Below are 12,277 nucleotides of genomic sequence, written 5' to 3' on the forward strand. Positions count from 1 at the left end.
AGAACACTAAGATATATGTACATAGAATCTTAATTTATAAGACATGAATTTTCCAATAAAAGTCACATTTTGATCATTTATAAAATCTTGTTCAGATCTTGTACTGTAACAACATATTTCATCAGACTGGGAAATCCAGGATAAACAAAGTAGAACTTTGATTTTTATTTTTATTTTCCAGTTTTCTGAAAAGGAAGTGTGTCAAAAGTCAGAGGAAATGGTATATAGTGTCTAATAACTACTTATTGCTTCAGGAAGTAAATGCAAAACAATCTGTACCAAAGAAAAGACAAATGCTTTGACCCCAATAAATACAGCCAATGAACAAGCTTCTAGAAACATACTCACCCTAACAATAAAAAGATGTCAAAATCTATTAATTTAGCTTTTAATTCTGTAATTACCATTTTCCCAAAAGTCTTGTATTATAACTTTCTCTACAAATCCTGAGAAGAATTTAAAAAACAAACAAAACAAACAAACAAAAACAGAAAAATAAATTAATCTGTTTCAACTCTGGAGAGTGATTCAATTTGCTCAAGAGTATGTGCTTGCAATCATGCATATTTGAATATGTATGCTCATGGTGCCTGGTAACACAACCTGATTCTGTTATAACTTAACAGAAACTTGATACATGCACTCACACTGCATTGCTATGCAGCTGGGACAAAAAAATAAGAGACATGTATTTTTCACAGAAAAAAAAAATATATATATACAGGAAAAACAAAACAAAACAAAACTCTTTCCAGGTGGATAAATAACTCAGTGGCTGAGGAAGTTGGAAGGCATATATCCAATTCCCTTATCTCTGTCATCCAGGCTGGAACAGTAAATCTCATACAAGAGTTGTCAGGTCAAGGCTGCCTGTTTGTTGTGTTTTCTCAGACTTCACACTGGAACTGAGTGGTGCAGTTCCCTGGAGAAAGTTTCAATGAAACTGGTGGGTTCCCATGGAAAATTTCACTTTTTTGACACAGCACCAAAAAGTATTTTTTAACCAAAGCTCTGAGCACACCGTTAGAGTGTTTCTTACATGCTAAAATACTTCAATTTTCCTATGCGTGCAGAAATGATCCATCATCAGAAACTTTTGTACACACTTTGCACTACTCTGTATGTGACTAATAAACACTAAATAGTTTACCTGAATAGAAGAGAGAAGCAACTGGATTTCATTTCTATTCTGCAGCCAATATAATGAATCTTGATTGGAATCCTAGGTTATCATGCCTCCAAAATTTTGGTCTCTTCTTTTTCATACCTCTTTTCTACTTCAGGATATTGATTGATGGCTGAAATTCCTTTGTCTAGCAGACATAAACAGAGCTCAGAAAGAAATATGACAAGATGAGCATTCCTAAATGAAGCAGCAAAACTTACGAAGTGCCATGCATGTAGCACCCTACTCGGTTGCACACAGTACCACTACAATTTTTCTTTCCTGAAAGCATGAAAATTTCTTTCCATATCTCTTAGAGAGGTTTATAATAAAATGATTTCTCTATTCAATACAGCCACTGCTGCTCTCCAGAAATATATCATAAAAGAGGAACTATTAATTTCTTCCTACACAAGGTGGCATATGCTTATTACTAATTATAGAATTAAAAAATATATCAAGTTACAACAAAAGGACTCGGAATGTTGTTCCTATCTTGCAGTAAAGAGCAAATATCACTGCTAAAGTGGTGGTTAAAAAATCAACTACCAATTAGTAGTTGGTCAGAGACATAAATTTCCTGTCAGTGGAGACACTCACTAGCTATAGAAGCTCATACAGATGGGTTGAAAGGTGCATGTAGCACAGGCAATTGAGACATCTGATTTTCAAGGCATAATAAAAGGCTCATAAACACTTTCATGAAGGAGCAGATCCTAGAATCTGTGGATCTAGCCTGCAAAATTTAATGAAGTTACTGGAGCATATACAAAGCAACTGTAGAAGAAGAGACCAGGAACTCAATCTTTTTCTGCTATATAGACCTATAACTGAGTAACCCCTTCACAGAATCATAGAATGAATCATAGAATCACAGAATGGCTTGGATTGGAAGGGACCTTAAAGATCATCTAGCTCTTGCCACCCATGAGATCAAGTTTCTCAGGGCCTCATCTAACCTGGCCTTGAACACTTCGAAGGATAGGACATCCACAACCTCTCTGGGCAAACCGTTCCAGTGTCTCACCACCCTCTGAGTCAATAATTTCCTCCTAACCTCTAATCTAAATCTCCCCTCTGTTAGTTCAAAACCATTCCCCCTCAATCTGTCAATATCCGACTGAGCGAAGAGTTGCTCTCCTTTATTTTATAAGTCCCTTTTAAGTATTGAAAAGCCACAATGAAGTCACCCTGGAATCTTCTCTTCTCTAGGCTGAACAGCCCCAGCTCTCTCACCCTTTCTTCACAGGATATGTACTGCAGATCCTTGATCATCTTTGTGGTGCTCCTCTGGACCTGCTCTAACAGATCAACATCCTTCTTGTGCTGGGGGCCCCAGACCTGGATGCAGCACTCCAAGTGGGGCCTCACAAGGGCAGAGCAGAGGACAGCAATCACCTCTCTCCACCTGCTGACCACTCCTCTGTTGATGCAGCCCATGATGCAGTTGGTCTTCTGGGCTTCAAGCACACATGGCTGGCTCATGACAACCTTTTTTCCACCAGAACCCCCAAGTCCTTCTCTGAAGGCTGCTCTCAATCAACTATTCATCCATCAACTATTGCTGCTGTCCTGTTTTCAGCAAGGATAGAGTTAAATTTCCTCCTAGTAGCTTGTATGGTGCTGTGTTTGGGATTTAGGATGAGAATAATGATGATATCACCCTGATGTTTTAATTGTTGCAGAGCAGTGCTTACACTAAGCCAAAGACTTTTCAGCTTCTTGCTCTGTCCTGCCAGCAGGCAGGCTGTGGATGCAGCAGGAGCTGGGAGGTGACAGCTGACCCAAACTGGCCAAAGGGGTGTGCCATAGCATATGGCATCATGATGAACAATATGTAGGGGTGGCTGGCCGGGATGGGGGGTACCTGGGGGCTGGGCATTGGTCAGAGGGTGGTGAACAATTGCATTGTGCATAACTTGTTTGTACACATTATTATTAGTAGTACTATTATCATTATTATTTTCCTTTCTTTTCTGTCCTAATAAACTGTCTTTATCTCAACCCACAGGCTTAATTTTCCTGATTCTCTCCCCCATCCCAAAGAGGGAGGGGGGAGGGTGAGCAAACACTGTGTGGTGCTTAGCTGCTGGTCATGTTAAACCACAACAGCTGCAAACCACTGCCTTTGAGCAGGGTCACTACACAGAGGGATTTTCAGAGAAAGTCATTGAGAATTTTAAGAATCTGAGTCTTCTTCTCTCTTTTCCTCTTCTTGAAGAAATAGTCACAGGAGGATATGGCTATTGGTGTTTGATGTGGGATATGTTGCTTTCCTGTTCCTGCTGTGCTCTGTCAGACAATAATCCTCTGGACACCATCTGACCTCTCAATATATTTCTGAATTATATCATACAGACAAGTTAAAACAGGAAGCATGGCATTGGTTCCCTTCCTTCTCCCCTGGAAGACTACCTACACTAAGCTAAACATTGACACAAGTTTTCGAAGGCTGTTCATAACATCTTCTAGTGATGGAGATCCTACAGTCTGCCTCAGCATTCCGTTTCATTGCTTATCTATTCCTGCAACTAGAAAAATATTTTTTTTAATCTCTAATTCTCTCTGAGATATGATCTCATTTTTTTTTTGTATTTATTTTATTTTATTTTATTTTATTTTATTTTATTTTATTTTATTTTATTTTATTTTATTTTATTTTATTTTATTTTATTTTATTTTATTTCTATTCTTTTATTTTTCTTTTATTATTTCTTTTCGCTGTAATTATGAAGACCATTTCAATCACTTTCTTTCTGCAGCCAGCTTTTATGCACTTGAAGTCCATAATCACTATTCACTCCTGCTATATTTTTTGGGTAACACAGTTATAATAGGTCACATCTCCCAGACCTGTAGATATTTTTATTATTCTCTGGTTTCTCTCCAAGAGGTCTGCAGTCCTAAAAACTGCAGAAAACTTAGGAAGTTCCTAAGTTTCAAATTATCCTCTAAATTTTATTCTCATCAGACATTAAACAACAACACTCAGAAGCCTGAACTGTTATTCCCAAGGCCTGATTAGTGTAGCTGTGATTAATCTATGGTAAAACATATTTTTTATTTATATCCAGAAGCTTTCCCTCCTACTGTAACAAGCAAATAATAAACTTTTGGGGTTATTAATCCTTAAGAAAGTATTCCTAAGAGCGTTATTCTATGGACACAGTATCTGAATTTTTTAAGTCCCTCATGATAATGGATTCTGGGATTCTAGAATAAATATTTCCTCATTCTGAAGAAAAGCAAAATAGCTGTGCTGTCTACATATTTGCAGCCATCTAGCTGAAGCTCCCCAGATTATTTTATCTTGTGTTTATTTAAATATTTACATCTTTTTTTTCATGAATAATATATTTTCATAATTGTTCAGCATTCACATTTCTTTCTGCATTCCTAAAATTTTAGACTAATGTTAAAAAGTGGAGAACCACACATGATATAAAGCTTGTCAGTCACCCATATGGATAGCATTAAATGATATAGCATCCCAATCAGCTGAAGATCATTCTGCATTTAGAAACATAAAGCTTCATTAAATTATAATGATTTCATTATTGAATCAAACCATGACTAAATTATTTTAGGAATAATTTATGAAAATATGCAGTTAGATTGGAAGCTACAATAAAGTAATTGATTGGGATAATAACTTAAACAGTATATAATTTTACTTGTTTTAATAGAGATGCTATTGTTCAATAATTAAACATTAATTATTGTTTAAGAAAATTAATTTTGCTATATGCAAATAAAGGATAATTGAGTTTCCTGTGTGATTTAGCAATAGTTATATATGAAATAGGGAATTATAATCTAATTTATGGAAGTATCATGAAACTTTTTGGACTGTGCAACTGCTAATTTGCAGAAGTTCTAAGAGTGTCTATGTCTAAGAGTGTCTATTATTAATCATCTATTAGAATAAAACTACTTCAAACACAAGGTTGTAGCAGTATGTCCAGGACTTTTAAAGACCAGAGGCAAGGTCAATATCGTGGGCTTTAATCCATCTACAATGAAAACAAGGACCAAAGATTTGGCAGATGAAAAATATAGCTGCATGCGTCTTTTATGAGTTTTAACAGTTCTCCAAAAAATTAAAATGCACACATTTAAAAATAAGCTGACCCAGTACTATTTTGTTCAGATCGAATAAACTAATCATGCTTCTGTTGTGCTGAACTGCCTCTGAAGTTATTCTTCTACCACTGGCTACTGGACTTTTTGATACAAGATTACCAATGGGAACATACAGTTGTCTGAGAATTTGCTATTATTTACATAATCAATGCAGAATTATTTCAAAACATTTCCACAAGGACTCTTCTTTAAGTCCAAGACAAAGGAATTAGTTGAGTTATACTTTTTCTAAAAATAAAATAAATGATGCTGGTAATTTAAACACAAGACAATAACATTTAAATAACCAGATACTTTTAGTATTTTTCTTCCAGAAGGTGATATAAATATAAATATTTATTTGCTTGAACACTTTTTTTTTTCCCCTCAGCTTGGGCTACATATGAAAAAAGATGCTTTAATTAAGATAAAATTTCATGTATTATTTTCTGATGCATTTGTACTATTTCTTGCAGATGCTACAGCATCAAGACTTCCTTTGTCCAGTAGATGTTAATACAATGCAAAATAATAAGTGACCAAATGCTTCAGCTTTTATTCAGGTGGATTTGTGTGAAAGATGGCTGACAGTGGAATATCTTGGAAAAGTTACACTATTCAACAGAGCAATAAGGTATTGTTGTAATATTTGTACTATTTGACTATGTATATTATGATTTTCTGAGGATGAGCTACAGGTGGGGACACTTTGTAAAACTATGGCTGTCAAAGCATTTTCTTTTTTTTTTTTTTTTTTTTTATAGCTTACAAAAACTATAGGGGGTTGTGTAAATTGGGGGTTGTGTAAAGGGATTTTTATTAGAATTAGAATTGGAGCATTTAAAGAACTCTGCAGAGAGCAGACTGTATCATAATTCCTACTGAAAATTGTGAAAAATGAGCAGTGTGTTACAGAACTGGTGCTCTCTGTGTTATGTTAAGATACCTCCCAATTTCCAGTGACCAGGTCACTGAGGGATGGCTTAGCACAACATCTAAAGTGGCCATTCTCCAGCTTCGTCCACAGAGAAGCAGCCTGTTATGGGAGTCGGGAAAGAAGTCTTGAACATCATAAAAATGCTACACCATGCTTCCGTTTCTGACACGCACTGTGGATTTTCAGTGCATCTGTCACAAGACAATTATATTCCTTATTTATTGGAAGGGGGCAAGCTTCTTGTCTAACCACAGAAACAAATAGCTCTGTTGTCCCCTCTGATAAGATCCAAGCATGTATGGTGAGAGGATGTGTAACTGGCAAGCAAATAGGACTACTTCCTCACAATATACTCGCAGACACCAGGGAACTGGGAAACAATCACCTCTTGAATGGGAGTTAGAGACTCCATGTCTAATTGCCTCTGATGGATTTTTCTTTTTTTGTACTCCTTTGGGTATTAAAAAGTGTTAAAAAGGCTAGGCACTTCAAAAAACATAAATAATTTAGATCATTTGAAAGACTACTTCTTTTTAACATGGATAAGGCTTTGGCTTGCTGCTCCTTTTATATCTTTGGGAGGAAATTTCTCTAATGTATTTTCTTAATTAATTTAAAAGTCTTTCAGTGTCTTTGATAAGTGTTTGTTACTTGTGTCTTTTCCCTGGAGACTTCATGCCAAAAGGAAAATCTAGTTGAAGAACTGGGTGAGGGAAATAGAAAGAAAATAATCTTTTTTCATAATCTTTTCATCTTATTCATGAATAGCTGTCATTAAATGTAATAGGGAGTTATTCTCCCCACCCCAAAATCTCTGTGTCTGTGAACTTGTACTGTGTGAATCATTTTCATTGTTATCAAACACACCATGTGGCACAAAAAAAAGTATCCAGAGATTTTACCCAGGACAAACAAGTCAACGTAAGGCAGTCAGACTTCATTAGCATCATTTTCAAGCTACAGCCACACAGTACTGACTTTTTAAATGGAGGCTTTGCTGAATGCTAAGCCTAAACAGAGTATGAACAGAGCATCATGCTGTCAAGATGAGTCCTTTGCCTTTTGGAGCAGCATTCTAGTATCACAAAGCACATTTTTCAACTCTTTTTCCAAATCAAACAGTGGATCAGAACAATAAGACAAACCATAAACCTTTCTACCCTTTTTCCAGTTGTAGTAGGAGCAGTGCTAGCTGTCACTGCTCTGTATTAATGGTTTGTTGTTTTTTTTTTTTTTCAATTTTTAGTGGCTTTCCTAGGTAAAAGCTTTGTATATTAAAGGTAGGCTAGTCAGACAGTCCAAAGGGAAGTTAGCTACATCTCAGCTGTCTTTAATTTAGCTAGCTCAGGTACTGATCACAGTGCAACAACAGCAATACAGAGGTTAGATTTCTCAGCCCTTGAATCAATATCAGGACTGTTATTGACATGTGGGATTCTGAATGTAGATACGCCTATGTGCACTGCGGTCCCTGAGCTGTACTGCAGAGGACAATGTGGGTGGGAATGATTAAGATTAATTGTTTTAACCTATGTATATTTTAAAAGCTGTCATTTTTCCAGTATATAGTATCATGAGGTCTGTCATGTTTTTTAATCTCCTTACATTTATGTTTACACCTACAGACCTTAATCTAGCAAACATGTTATTTTAAAGTGAAGATAACCCCAATGCACAAGATTATCATGAGTCCTCATTCTCCTCTCAAAAGTATAGCTGAAAGGACTGAGTGTCTGACTTTTTCTCAGCTCAGGAAACCTGACATGGATACTAAACAAATGCACACAGATAGGGCTGGGCACAAAATGAAACAAACAAGGTTCTGTCTGAATAGCAGAAAACACTGTGAAGGTGACGAGGCACTACAACGGGTTGCCGGAGGAGTGGTGGAGACTCCCCCACGGTGATCTTCAAAAGTTGCCCGGATGTGGTCATGGGCAACCAGCTTGGTCAGGGTGTTAGATCAAATGGCCTCCAGAGGTCCCTTCAAACCTAAGCCATGTAATTCTATGACTGGAAAAGTCTTCATTTTCCATTACAAGCAAATTTTAATCTGATGATTTCTACTTCAGCCAGCTCAATCTGTGCTTCCTCAGAAGCTGAGCTGTACTTCAGCTGTCATTTAGCAATCAGAAACATAACAAGAGTGTTGTGGTTTAACCCAGCAGGCAGCTGGGTTAACACCACACAGACATTCACTCACTCCCCCACCACCACAGTGTGATAGAGGAGAGAACTGGGAAAAAAAAAAAAAAAAAAGTAAAATCTCATGGACTGAGATCGAGACAGTTTAATATGACAGAAAAGGAAGGGATAATAATAGTAATAATAATAATGGCAAAAGAAAATACAAAGTAAGTTACGTACAATGGAATTTCTCACCACCTGCTGACTGATGCCCAATCAGACCCCAAACAACAACCCCCAATCCCCAGCCAAATCTGCCTTTTTTAGCATGATACATGTCATGGTTTCGGCTAGGATAGAGTTAATTTTCTTCTAGTAGCTGGTATGTTTCTGTGTTTTAGGTTTAAGATGGGAATAATGTTGATACCATGCCGATGTTTTAATTGTTGTAGAGCAATGATTAGATTAAGTCAAGGACTGTTCTGCTTCTCATGCTGCCCTGCCAGAGAGGAGGCTGGGGCTGCACAAGGAGCTGTGAAGGGACACAGCCAGAACAGCTGGCCCAGACTGCCCAAAGGGATATCCCATACCATATGCTGAGCAATTATATGGGGTGGTTGGCTGGAGTGGACAGGGGAACTGCTGCTAAGGGACAGGATGGGCATCGGTCAGCAGGTGGTGAGCAATTGCATTGTGCATCACTTGTTTGTACATATTAATAATAATAACTTTATTATTATTAATAACTTTTTATAATAAATTTATTATTATTATTATTATTTTCTGTTCTATTAAATAATCTTTGTCTCAACCCACAAACTTTTACTTTTTTTTAGACCAATTCTCTCCCTCATCCAACTGGGGGGTGGGGGAATAAGAAAATGGCTGTGTGGTGCTGAACTGCTTGCCAGGTTAAACCACATCATATGGTATGGAATATCATACTTAGGTAAGTTTGGATCAGCTGTCCTGGTTCTGTGCCCTCCCAGCTCCTTGTGCACCCCCAGCCTCCTCACTGGCAGAGTGGTATGAGAAGCCGAAAAGTCCTTGACTTAATGTAAGCACTGCTCTGCAGCAACTAAAACATAGGTGTGTTATCAGCAAAATTCATATCCTAAAATAAAGAAACAGAACCATACAAGCTACTGGGAAGAAAATTACCTCTATCCCAGATGAAACCTGGACAAAGTATCACTATATGTGCACTTCAGCATAGGTTGCTGAGGAAACTTTGTGTGAAAGCTCACCCCAGCATCATCCCTTAACAGGACCTTGAAAACAGCACTTGTCCTGGGAAAGACACAAACAGGAAGACCACTTGTCCCATCATTATGTGGTATCAGTACAATCCATTTAGTAGACCACAGGTTGGTATGAAGTTTGTGTCTTTTCATTTTTGTATAAGAACTGGAAGTTTACAAGCTGCTGATAGGAAATGGGACCTGCCCAGTTAGCCATAGAGAAAAATGACATACTCCATTCATGATTCAATATTTTGTTCATGCTGTGAGTTACTACTTATATCATTGAGGATCCCAGGTTTGGTATGTATCATATTATTCACTAAAACACACAATCAAAGACTGTGAATGAATTACTGTACTCTTTATTTTTTTCCCCTCAGGCTTATGTTGTTGCCATATGGAGTAAGGAATATTAGAGGATATTGGATATTCAAAGCCAATTTTCATTTGCGCCATAAAAAGGCTGTTATGATAAATCAAATTTTCTATTGAAAAAAAAAAAAATCTCCAAGGAGATGTCCCTTGGATAACAGTACATGCCCTCTTATTAAAATGTTTCTGAAGCAGATTGTTTAGGTTGTGGGGTGTTTTTTGTATTTTTGTTTGTTTGTTTGTTTGTTTGTTTTAGTCATTTCTATAGCCATTAATGTAGTACTAACTGTGCCACACATCCATACAGATAACACTATAATTTATTGAGGTACATTATATTCTGAATCTTGATAAGCAATCTAAATAACCATGAATCAATATGTACTATGAAGGATCTCCTTTCCTAAGCAAACAAAACGGTACTAGATGGAATCCATTCCTCTGCCCCAGCACTCAGAAGTTTGTTACCATTGCTGAGGAAGTACATGAGCCTAAATGGAGAGCAAATAAATGACATTTTAAATCCTATACATGTGGAGGTGCATGTGATGATATCAATGATTTCTATTCATAGCAGTGCCTCATCTCATCTTTATGAAATACAGCTGTGAGAACTGGACCAGTACTGTGCTTCTCAACTGCAACACTATTTATCTTCATTGCTTGCACATTACGGGGATCCACTGGGCTAATCTCAGACATAGAGCCATTGTGGCTAATCCTGATCTACCCCATAACTCTGAATGAAAGCCATGACATTTTTCATCATATATTTCCTGTACCATGTCTCAAAAAATCTGATGTCAACCATCTCCAATCATAACATGAATAAAACCACAAACTTTCTGTGAGGTTAAGAATAACAAACTTCTCACTATCAAGTCAGTGTAATCCTTAGTAGAATTCCAGAACTTCACCTGCAACATCTAGAAACGTGCTTCAAAGCAGCACAGACATATTCAGTTCCTATTCCTATTCACCCTCTTTGGTTGTTCAGAGCAGAGAACTGTAGGACTTCAAGATAAAAAAACACTTCAGTTCTCCGGGGCTTGTTAGCATGCCTGAAAGGGTATAGTTTATTGCTATAAAAGGCATCAAAATTGGGTTATCTTTTAAAAATAAAAGCTTAAATACCAAGCATTAGTGAAGGGATATAGTAAAGGTCAACAATAGAATGCTGAATGCAGTCACTGACAAGATATTCTTCAGAGTGCATGGCCAGCTATGCAGCATAATGTTATTGGAATTTGGTGTGTTTTCTTCAGGCATCCCTAGAAAAAAAGAAGAGCATGGAGTACAAAATCCCTAAAGCAATATTTGTCTCTTTTATTATGATGGTAATAGACCTCTGCAATATTGTAATGTTCTTCATTTCCTTTCATCTCAATTAAGGAAGCCACACAAAACTCTTATGAGACTGGCTGACTATTTTAGGGCCCAGAAAGGGCCAAGTGAGATGCCTCAAGTAACACAGTAAGTGGAGAATCAAGAACTGAACCAAAGAGCTGCGACTCAAAGTGCCAGTCGCCTGCTGTAACCCAAAATACTAAAGAAAGTCATCAAACAATTATCTTACTTTTCAGTGAAGCTAACCAACTGAAATGAGCCTTGTAGAAAAGCAAAATATGTTAGATATTTTTTTTTGGTCAAAACAAAAATGGAAAGTCTTTAGCACTATTAGACAACTTCACATGGTAACAGGGCTTAAGACAAAAAAAGATCGGAAAACTCTGGATTTGCTGTGTAGAAGTGTAAGCTTCCACTGGGGAGAAAAAAAAAAATAGAAAAATGTTCTCCTACACAAATTTAAATTTTAATGAGAGATCTCAAGCAACTAAGCAAAATATCTGGCCTTTTCATACTGCTTCAATACCAAAGCATATCTAAATTTATCTGATCAACATATCTGTTCTCTAAAGATTCAGGATATTTTCTTTTATCATTCAGCAGAAGCAATATCCTAATATCATTTATGTATCTTTGATTCTTTCAAATCATACATTATATTTTCATTAATTCAGAAACATGATCAAAATGTACTTCCCAAATTTATTTACACTTACTATAATTCAGGGAAGTCATTAAATAAATAAATAAATAAATACCTTAAGAAGATAATCATCTGAGATTTTCTACTGAATCTATTCTTGAACATCCTTAGAAGTGCAAATACAAATGTTGGTAATCCTTTTCACTCATCACTCAGGCATAAATTATACCTTGCTAAAGTGAAAATAAACATGAAATATAATATAGAGTTATCAGCACTGTTTTTTTCACCTTTGTTTTTAAACTTCAAATTTTTATTTT

At 36.5% G+C, this 12,277-nt stretch overlaps 1 long non-coding RNA gene across 2 annotated transcripts in view; it reads left to right on the plus strand.

Moving 5' to 3' along the window:
* Nucleotides 1-11,560, plus strand: part of LOC137854778 (uncharacterized) — a 92,714-nt gene extending 81,154 nt beyond the window's left edge. Inside the window, exons 5-6 of one of the 2 annotated variants that reach the window (XR_011095391.1) lie at nucleotides 5,764-5,921; nucleotides 11,360-11,560. This is a non-coding gene — a long non-coding RNA (uncharacterized lncRNA). Of the gene's footprint in view, nucleotides 1-5,763; nucleotides 5,922-9,975; nucleotides 11,337-11,359 lie in introns of those variants that run through there. The other variant, XR_011095392.1, reaches the window with a different exon arrangement.
* Nucleotides 11,561-12,277: the final 717 nt, after the last annotated feature.

The sequence above is a fragment of the Anas acuta genome, chromosome 3, assembly GCF_963932015.1.
Source record: "Anas acuta chromosome 3, bAnaAcu1.1, whole genome shotgun sequence".
NCBI lineage: Eukaryota > Metazoa > Chordata > Aves > Anseriformes > Anatidae > Anas > Anas acuta.